Source organism: Xenopus laevis, chromosome 5L, assembly GCF_017654675.1.
Source record: "Xenopus laevis strain J_2021 chromosome 5L, Xenopus_laevis_v10.1, whole genome shotgun sequence".
Taxonomy (NCBI): Eukaryota; Metazoa; Chordata; class Amphibia; order Anura; family Pipidae; genus Xenopus; species Xenopus laevis.
The window spans coordinates 41,843,533-41,852,808 of NC_054379.1; the positions used below are offsets into that span (position 1 = coordinate 41,843,533).

Genomic DNA, 9,276 nt, shown 5'->3' on the forward strand with positions numbered 1-9,276 from the left:
CTTTTGCAATGGAGATTCATTATTTATTTATTTTTTTCCCCAAGATATTAAGGGAAATATGTACTGTTAATATGAATGAATTTTGTTACAACAGTGCCACCTGCTAGTAACCATTCTGATCACCAAGTAGTCAGGCACCGAACGCAGGAAAAATGCAGCATGTTGCGTCTGAACCTGCGTTCGGCGCCTACACGCGCCTTCGTGAGTACAGCCCCATTTCAAATCATTACTTGCGTCTATTCCTGCGCTCCCCTGCGGCTGAACGCCAAAAAACGGAACGCAGGGGAGCGCAGGTCGGAACGGCCGTGTGTAAGAGCCCTAAAGTATAAGTAAACCTTTAAAATAAATGAATGTAAAAATTGATGAGGGTGCTTCAATTTTGCAATTACATTCATTATATATTTTGTTTTTATTCCAAGATATCAAAGGATAAATGTTCTGTTAATATGAATGAATATATGAATGAACAGTGCCACTTGCTGGTCATTTTCTGACCAAGTAGTCTAGGAAGTTGTCAGGAGAAAGAAAGTGGCTGCTCTGATGTTCATCTACTTAGGAACAAAAATAAAAACCTTTCTCAAATCTCAAGCAGAAGAACATCAGAGCAGACTTTCTTTCTCCAGACAATTTCTTCCTTGACTACTTGGTGATCACAATGGTCACTAGCAGGTGGCACTGTTGTAACAAAATTCATTCATATTAACAGTACATATTTCCCTTAATATCTTGGGGAAAAAAATAAATAAATAATGAATCTCCATTGCAAAAGTGCTTAGAATAGTACCCTCATCGATTTTACATTCACTTATTTTAAAGGTTTACTTATCCTTTAAGAAATAATTCCAAATCCTATTTTATGGTGTTAGTCAAGCAAAATAAACTTCACTTACTATTTATATCTTGTTTTTTTTAGTCTTGGAATTCATAATCACAGCAAGCAGGCAGGTACCATTTTGTAAAACACTATTAATAAGGCAAGCTTTGCATCATCCCAAAATCTTGTTTATGTGCCAAAATAGAGGACCTGGTGTTCCTGCCCATGCACTGGCTACACAATTAGATGAGGAGGAGGGAGGGAAACATGGGAAGTGCAGAATGGAAAGTGAAAGTAATTACCTGCCTATACCTAAGCATAGAGGAGAGGTAGTCAATATATGATTGACAGCTGAGACTTTTAAACAAGTTTATAACAGGTATGGGTGCTTTAATAACAAAAAGAATTTGGATTTCATATTTAAATTGAAAAGGACTTTTATTATACAGCTTTTTATATGGTTGACAGGTTCAGAGTCTGTTGTGAGGGTGAAAGACCATAGGGGTCATTTACAAGAGCACTAAAGGGAGAAAGAGTGAGCTAGTGCTAAAGTAAAGAACACCTTCCCCAGGTCAAACTAAGACTGGTGTCTAGTGTCAGATAAAAAATGTGTTGAGAGGTGCAGAGTGCAGCATAGAGGGGTGCAGGTCAGCCCTGTTCTTACCACCTCCCATATATCAGCCACTGCTCATTAAGTCTGAATGATACCCAGATTAGAGAGCAGCAGATTGAACATGCTTACTACAACCTGCAGCTGCTAAACACAGGTCTCTGTGCACACAAACAAAACGCAGTGGCCGGAGTAAACTCCTGTAGGAAGGTGCAAAGTAGAAACAAAAGGTGAATTCTATCCAGATGTGCACATTGCCACCTGCTTTAAAGTTGTGTGTGTGTGTGTGTGTTGCTCACAGCCAGGACCGCCATCCTGGCTGTGAGCCTTCCTGAAGTCGCCTTCCTGAAGTCAGCAGCTCTCAGAAAGATGGGGGCCCGGCTAATCAAGTAAGTGTGGCGTGGCAGGGCCCCCCTTACCCTCAGGGCCCCCCACAACTCTCCCCCCTGTCCCCCCCTGATGGCTACCCTGCTCACAGCACTCCTCTCTGCACTAGTTTCCTATTCCACACTGTATTGTTTGTGTATGCGAGAGGATTACAGAGGCACATACCATGTCACTATATCACATACCAATATTAATTGAAATTGTATATGAATTAGGGCCTTATGGGCCCCTATACCTCCTGGACCCACCCTGCAGCCGCAAGGTCTGCTTCCTCTGTAGTTATGCCCCTGGTTATATGGGCTAAGGAATTGATTCTGCTGATTCATTTCATTTACACACTTTCAAGCGCTCCTTAAAGACCCATCTGTTTAAAGAGGCTTATTCAATGTACCTTAATTAATCATTGCTGTATCAAAAATGACAAAATGTTTAAATAATCCTAATGTCTCAATTGTACTTCTAACCCCATTGTATTCTGTAATCCTTGTTTGTTATCCCCTGTTTGCTATAACTGCAGTAAAGCACTGCGTATCTTGACAGCGCTATATAAATAAATGATGATGATTTACACATCGATGCTGCCTCAGATTATTCTAGAAAGCACATGATTTCTAACAGTTTCCTTAAATGCACATTATCCCGCAGTGATCATGCCACTCTGAAACTATATATGTTACCTTGTCAGTCTTCTCTTCTCACAGTCTGAGCTACTTCCGTATCAGACTGAAATCCCTAACTGCAGCTCCACCTCTGCAGTGGGAAGGACTTTTAACCTTTTAGCTTCCAGAAAGAGCAGAGATACTTCTTTGGTTTAATAGAGAGTCACGTTAGTCAAAGGGTTACAGAGGCGTGCCTCTCTACTGATGATGTGAGGAGTCTGCTCTGAGAGCTGTGGGAATCCTGAAGTATCACATTCGGTTTCGTTTCTCCCAGACTGGGGACGGTGTGTCATCTCGGCAACGAAACCAAATCTGAATATGGCTTCTATCAGAACCAGGAATATTTCCACTGAGGCTCCATACAAATAACATTTGGGGAAACATACCTCCCAACATTTTGAAAATAAAAAGAGGGACAAAAAAGTTGCTGCACAAGAATTTTTTTGACCACACCCCCTAATTACCATGTTCATTTTACAAAATTTGGCAGGTTGTGAAAGTTTGAACATATTTCTGAGGTTTTTTTTCAGTTATAACAGTTTTGCTAATGAAGGGGAATTGCCCTTTAAGCTGCGAGTCTAACTTTTCCCAAGGGACCTGTTATCTAATATTGTTACAATTACTTATTTGCTTATCTTGAAATTGTTACCAAAGTATCTTATCTGCAGCAGTGGCTGTTCTGGGCTCTCTGCCCAAAGCCAATTAAGTTAGAAACTTTGTTTCGTTTTCTGGCTGTTCAGCGTAGAGAAAAACTGGACTTTCCAGTACAAACGAGGGACTGCAGACTGGACAGCTAGGAGGTATGCTTTTTCCTATTGTGCTGTACCCGCTGTCTCATATTTTCTCCAACATTTTCAAACATGTGGCGGAACTTGAACACTTGGGGATCCCCTACAGACTCACTTCAAGCCTGGAAGTGCCCCCCACACACAGACATTCTAATACCACCTGGTAAATGTATTGCAAATGCATTTAAGGAACAGTAACATCAAAAAAGAAAGTGTTTTAAAGGAATAGCAATATAATGTACTGTGGCCTTGCATTGGTACAACTGGGGTGTTTGCTTCAGAAACTCTACTATAGTTTATATTTGTTGTGTAGCCATGGGAAGCATCCATTCAAAGCTGTACAAAGAGAAAAGGCCCAGGATACACAGCAGATAACAGATAATATACAATGGGAGCTTATCTGTGTATCCTGAGCTTGCTGTGCCCCATGGTAACACAGCAGCTTGTTTATATAAACTATAATTGTGCTTCTGAAACAAACACACCCGTTTTACCAGTGCAGGGCAACAGTACATTAGATAGCTATTTCTTTAAAACTATTACATTTTTAGATGTTACTGTTCCTTTAAAAAGGATAGCCTGGCAAGTTATGGGTTCCTTTAACAGCCTGGTACAAAGTAAAAATGGCACACTTGCTGTATTTATGAGAGTGAATGCAGAACTCTCTGTTTTAAAAAAAACATGCAAATAAGAACACTGAACAAGAAAATACAAAGAATGTCATTATTGAACAAGGTAATACAGTTATGGAACAAGGTTATACAGTAGTTTTCCCAAGTCACCCCGAAGTTTCCTCTTGAGGCAACTTCAGGCTACAACGTAAATGCAGCGCCACGTGTGCTTTAGCACAGGCGACTTTTCATTATAGTGTATGGGAAGACACGCAGAGGCAGTTTGGGGAGATTGTCGCCCAGAAGAAGAGGCGATTAGCCGCGAGGCGTCAAAATCTCCCTGAATCTCCTTGTGTGAACTAACCCTTACACAGTCACATGGGATAAGCCTTGCTTTTTTCCGGATTCCGGAACGCTGCCATCTTCAGGCTTCAGGCACTGTCCTCATTTGTCTGCCTTTTAGAGTTATGTCATAGAATGGCTGATTCTAAGCAACTTTTCAATTTTGTCTTCATTTTTTCTTTTTTAAAGTTATGAATTATTTGAATTCTTCTTCTGACTATTTCCAGCTTTCAAATGGGGGTCATGAACCCCATTTAAAAAACAAATTCTTTGTTATTGCTACTTTTTATTACTCATCTTTCAATTCAGGCCCTTTCTTATTCATTTTCCAGTTTCTTATTCAAATAAATGCTTGGTTGCTAGGGTAATTTTGACCCTAGCAACTCAAATAACTCAGAAAAAAACAAATAATAGAAAATGAAAACCAATTGCAAAAATGCTCCGTATGCTACCGCCACTTCACATTTATCTCAATGGGGAACACATGGCAGCGCTGGTACCAGTGATAATTTTGCCATTGGGCAACTGCAGGCAAAGTACATGCATTTACACTAAATAATAACAATACTAACCTTTGGGAGGGAATACCTCCCAACTGTCCCATTTTTCATGGGACAGTCCCGATTTTGAAAGCTCAGCCAGCAGCTGAAAAGTAAATGAAAGTTACTGAAATGTCCTAAGTTTTGATCTCCTGATAAAGATACAATGTGGTTTCTGCTTTCCACTTGAACCAGGAAATCTAAGGTGTACTGGCCCCTGGTCTTCTGGGTTAAGCCAGAAAGCAGTGTGGTTTGAGCCTAGAGGATAAAATCAATGGCTTTGTTACCTGAGAACTGTAATTCAGCTGTGGGAAATAGCCCAATAAAGCGGTCTCCTCCGCATGGGCTGCGTTATTTAGCTCTGTTGCGGTAACCAAGCCTCCTGTTCCTAGATCCTGTGTTCCTGTATCCTGTAGTCTTTGCTCCTGAATCCTTTAAGTCAGTTTCTGTTCTGCCCTTGTTCCCCATATTCCAATTCTTCACTTGGACTTTGATTGCATGTAACATAATTGTGTGCAGTAAATGTTTAGGCCACAAGGTGGAATAAAATACTACTGTAGGTGTTTTCTTATTTTTTTCTTATTTCAATCAATCTGTTGATATATACTGTAAATCTATAAGAAAGAAAAAAAGTAGATGCACATAGGGCAGCATCATTTTGTATGATAGCTGTAGTTTAAACCAACCAATATAGTTGACAAGCATTCAAACGGGAAGCTAATTATACCCACCCAGGGCGCACACACAAATTAAAAACCCTTTTGGGTATGTTCTTACAAACAGTAAGCATTCATTCATTTACCAACACATAGAATAAAATATAAATAAATAACAGTGTCAGTTTAATAAATGTCATAAATTTAAACATAACATTCTGACAAATGGCTTACTATCAAGCCTGCATAGCATTTAACGGAAGTGGTCCGGACTCCTCAGAAGGCTGTGGCGTTATTTAAAGATGCAGGTGCATTCGGGGATGAAAACTGAAGGGTTTTGTGCACTCTCCGGTCCGCTTCCTCAGTTCACATTTTACCATAGTTAATCCTCTCATCATGCAGATGTCCACCTCCAATACCTTGCCTGAACACAATACTACATGTCCCATAGTCCTCTAGGGAACCCTTAAAGATTGAAATGCACTCGTCAGTACCATTTAGGTACGATCTTACTATCATATAAAAGTTATATTATTCAGAGTAAATGAGATCCTATTTCTGCAACCTTTAAAGTTTTAGATGATGCTATTTCTCACACATTTTGTTGCACAATTTCAACAATTGTTACATGGAATTCTATATAGTGTAAAATAAATGCAGTAAATATTAACAAAAGTGTTTAAAACTAGATAAGTGAAATATTAAAACCTACTCATCGATGTATTTGGTGAAGTTAAAAAGGGGAAAAAATCAATTAAAGGGCACTTGTTGGGTAAAAAATGTTATCCCCAACAATTCCGTTAGGGGATAACAGTAGCTTTTTTTCTAAAGAATGCCCCCGCCAGCGCTACGCTATCCACACTGAGAGGGAGCGCACGGTGCGAGCAGCCATGTTGTGTCACTCTATTCGCATAACGTGCATGTGATGTCACGCGCATAATGAGCAATTCGGGGGAACACATTTTCATTATGCGCATGTGAGTGACCAGACATGGCTGCTCGCACCGGCAGCTCCCTTTCCCTGCGGGTAGCATATTGCTAGAGGGGGGCATTTTCTTAAAAAAAAAACTACTATTAGCCCACACCTTTGTTGGGGATAACATTTTTACCCAAAAGGTGCCCTTTAAAGGAGGCTAAATCAAAATTGATATTGAGCCTTTCCGGACTTCGAGTCTTCATCTTTTATATCCAGTATGTTTTTTTTTGTCTTAGTTTATTTACTAGATCCCCTCCTCTACATGTCTGATCATGTTCCAAAATTAAATAACTGAGAGTGTTTTAATCTGCACCATGTGACTTGGAAAACTATCATCTGTTCATTTTCTGGAATAAATATTATTATTATCCAAGATGCATGTTCTGACTGTTGCCTTTGTTCAACCTATTTATAACTATTTAACATATTAATACAGAAACAGCAAATATTGTTCTACAATTATAAAACATTTTTGTCTCTTGTAATCTTAGTTCCTTTTATTCAACGCCACTTTGGGCTATAAACTGGCAGGCTTTTCTTTTTTTTTATTAAAGCAAGGTGCCTTTCAATGTGCTGTCAGGGAGTTCTTCCTTGTTGGAGTATTTCAATGTATCAGTGGGTCTAGTATTCTCCTCAGTGATGTGTTTTTCTAAAGTATCTAGTTGGTTTTGATTCCACATATTTCTCCAAAATAGGGTGTTTCAATTATGTGCCTCTCCTATTCGTATTCCAGTTTCTTATTCAAATCAATGCATGGTTGCTATGAAACTGCATATATCCATAAAATGGATCTTCATATCTCAAAGGAGAACTAAACCCCCCTGAGCAAGAAGCAATATGGGTAAAAACAGCTGAACCTCATTTAAAGCACAAATTTATGGATGAATGGTCTCTATCCTTTAAACTAATTGATCCTGGTCACAAAATTAAAGTCTTAGAACTACTACAAATCTAAATGTATAGGAATGTAAAGTGGCTTTATTAGTTCATGGATATATTTGTTTGTACCTTTGGCATGTTATACAGCATTGTATATTCTTCTCTTTTGTTATTATGAATGAATTCAATCTGCGTAACAAATTCTACTATGTTTATGGAAAACCTAATAAAAATTTATTGAAAAAAAAAACCCTGAGGTACAACAGCCCCCTCAACTTCCCTCCATCTGCCCCTTCATCTCTCCCCACTCAGTGCATTACTTAGATTATTAATCCTATTTGGAAACCTGAGCTGATAAAGCAGAGCAGCGCAGAGGAGTCTCTTGGCGTTATCTTCTGCATATTTGTATCTTCTTCGGGCCTGTTTGCCTACATGGAACCTGCAGGCGCCTGCACAGTTGGTGCTAGTCAGGAATTTGCTTCAACTGCACCGCATGCTCCTTGTCAGAAAATAGACCTGAAGAGAATATGAATGGGCAGAAGATGGCGCCGAGGGACTCCATTGCGCTGCTCTGCTTTTTCAGCTCAGATTTCCAAATACAGGTATGGAGCCTGTTATCCAAAATGCTCGGGACCTGGGGTTTTTCGGATAACAGATCTTTCCGTAATTTGGATCTTCACACCTTAAGTCTTCTATAAAATCGTGTAAACATTAAATAAAGCCAATAGGCTGGTTTTGCTTCCAATAAGGATTAATTATATCTTATTTGGATCAAGTACAAGGTACTGTTTTATTAAAACAGAGAAAAAGGAAATCATTTTTAAACATGTGGATAATTTGAATAAAATGGAGTCAATGAGAGATGGCCTTTGCGTAATTTCTGGATAATGGGTTTCTGGATAACAGATACCATACCTGTATTATTTAAAGTTCATTTTAAGCAATTAGTCATTTTTTTTTTTTGTGGTCTTTAAAAATGCTCATGCTTGCAACATCATTTGCTATCTAGGTGTAAGGAAGCCTTACCCTGGCGGTCTAGTGGGCAGCGGGGTCCACCGCCGCGTTCTCGGCGTGGACACCCGCTGCGCTGCTCCCTTCTCCTGTGCCGGCTTGCTCTAAGGCATGCACCGTGCACATGTCCGTCATTTAATGGCGCAGTCACGCTGGCGTGATGACTCCAGTGTGCATTGCCGCAAAATTCAAATGGTATAAAAAGCCCATTTAGATTACAGCAAATGGCCCGTTGTTAGGTTCTATTTAGAAGTTCTTGGTTGTTTATTCCTTGTGAATCCTTACTGATCTATCATGTGTTGACCCTTGCCTGCCTGATTTACTACTCTGATCTCTCCAATCCTGATCCTGCCTGTCTGTGACTATTCTGACCTCTCCAATCTGATCTTTGCCTGTCCATCGACTATTCTACACTCTCTATTCTTATTTCGGCCTGTTTCTTACCATTCTATCTGCTTGTGCTGGCCTGGCCTACCTGTTCCTGGTGGTGTTCTTCCTTCCAATATCCTGGTGAGACGATCGTGCCCCTTTGCTTGTCCAGAACCGTTTAGCTTAGCTCCTCTTTCAATTAAGACCTGGCGGCATCCAATTAGCCGAGGGCTCCTCCCGAGGTGAAAGGCGGCGTTTAAAGGCAGAAGTGAGAACTGAGACCAGGGAGCTTAGCTTGGGTTCTGGATATAGGGTGCGGAACGTGACACTAGGGCTTAATTAACCTAGCAACCAGGCAGCAGTTTGAAAGCCAGAACAGAAAGGAGTATAGCAGAGGGCCTAAAAAGAAAAATTAGCTATTTAAGACTAAATATAAAACTGAAACCTTTCTGTCAATTTTTTTTTTTTTAATTTACTACACACTTGCAACTTGAACCTTTTTTGTTGAACTCAAAAAACCTCTTCTAATCATTTAATGCTATGAGATAGATTTTTTATTTGGAGATATTACAAATAGTAACATTTACTCACTTTAATGACTGTTTTTATAGTTCATTGACTTAATTGGCTTAAAA

General features: G+C 39.7%; 1 protein-coding gene and 1 long non-coding RNA gene across 5 annotated transcripts in view; both read right to left on the minus strand.

Annotated features, from left to right (window-relative positions):
* The window catches only part of pkr2.L (double-stranded RNA activated protein kinase 2 L homeolog), a 75,260-nt gene extending 72,661 nt beyond the window's left edge, over positions 1 to 2,599 (minus strand). For 2 of the 4 annotated variants that reach the window (XM_041562692.1, XM_018262934.2), the window contains exon 1: positions 2,489 to 2,598. The gene's annotated coding sequence lies outside the window, so the exon portion shown is untranslated. Of the gene's footprint in view, positions 1 to 2,488 lie in introns of all 4 variants that reach the window. The other 2 variants (XM_041562690.1, XM_018262932.2) reach the window with 2 other exon arrangements.
* A 2,983-nt stretch (positions 2,600 to 5,582) lies between these two features.
* On the minus strand, positions 5,583 to 8,794 carry LOC121393527. Its single transcript, XR_005961136.1, has 2 exons — positions 8,748 to 8,794; positions 5,583 to 5,871 (listed from the first exon to the last, which is right to left on the minus strand). It is a non-coding gene; the product is annotated as an uncharacterized LOC121393527 (long non-coding RNA).
* Between the last annotated feature and the right edge of the window lie 482 nt (positions 8,795 to 9,276).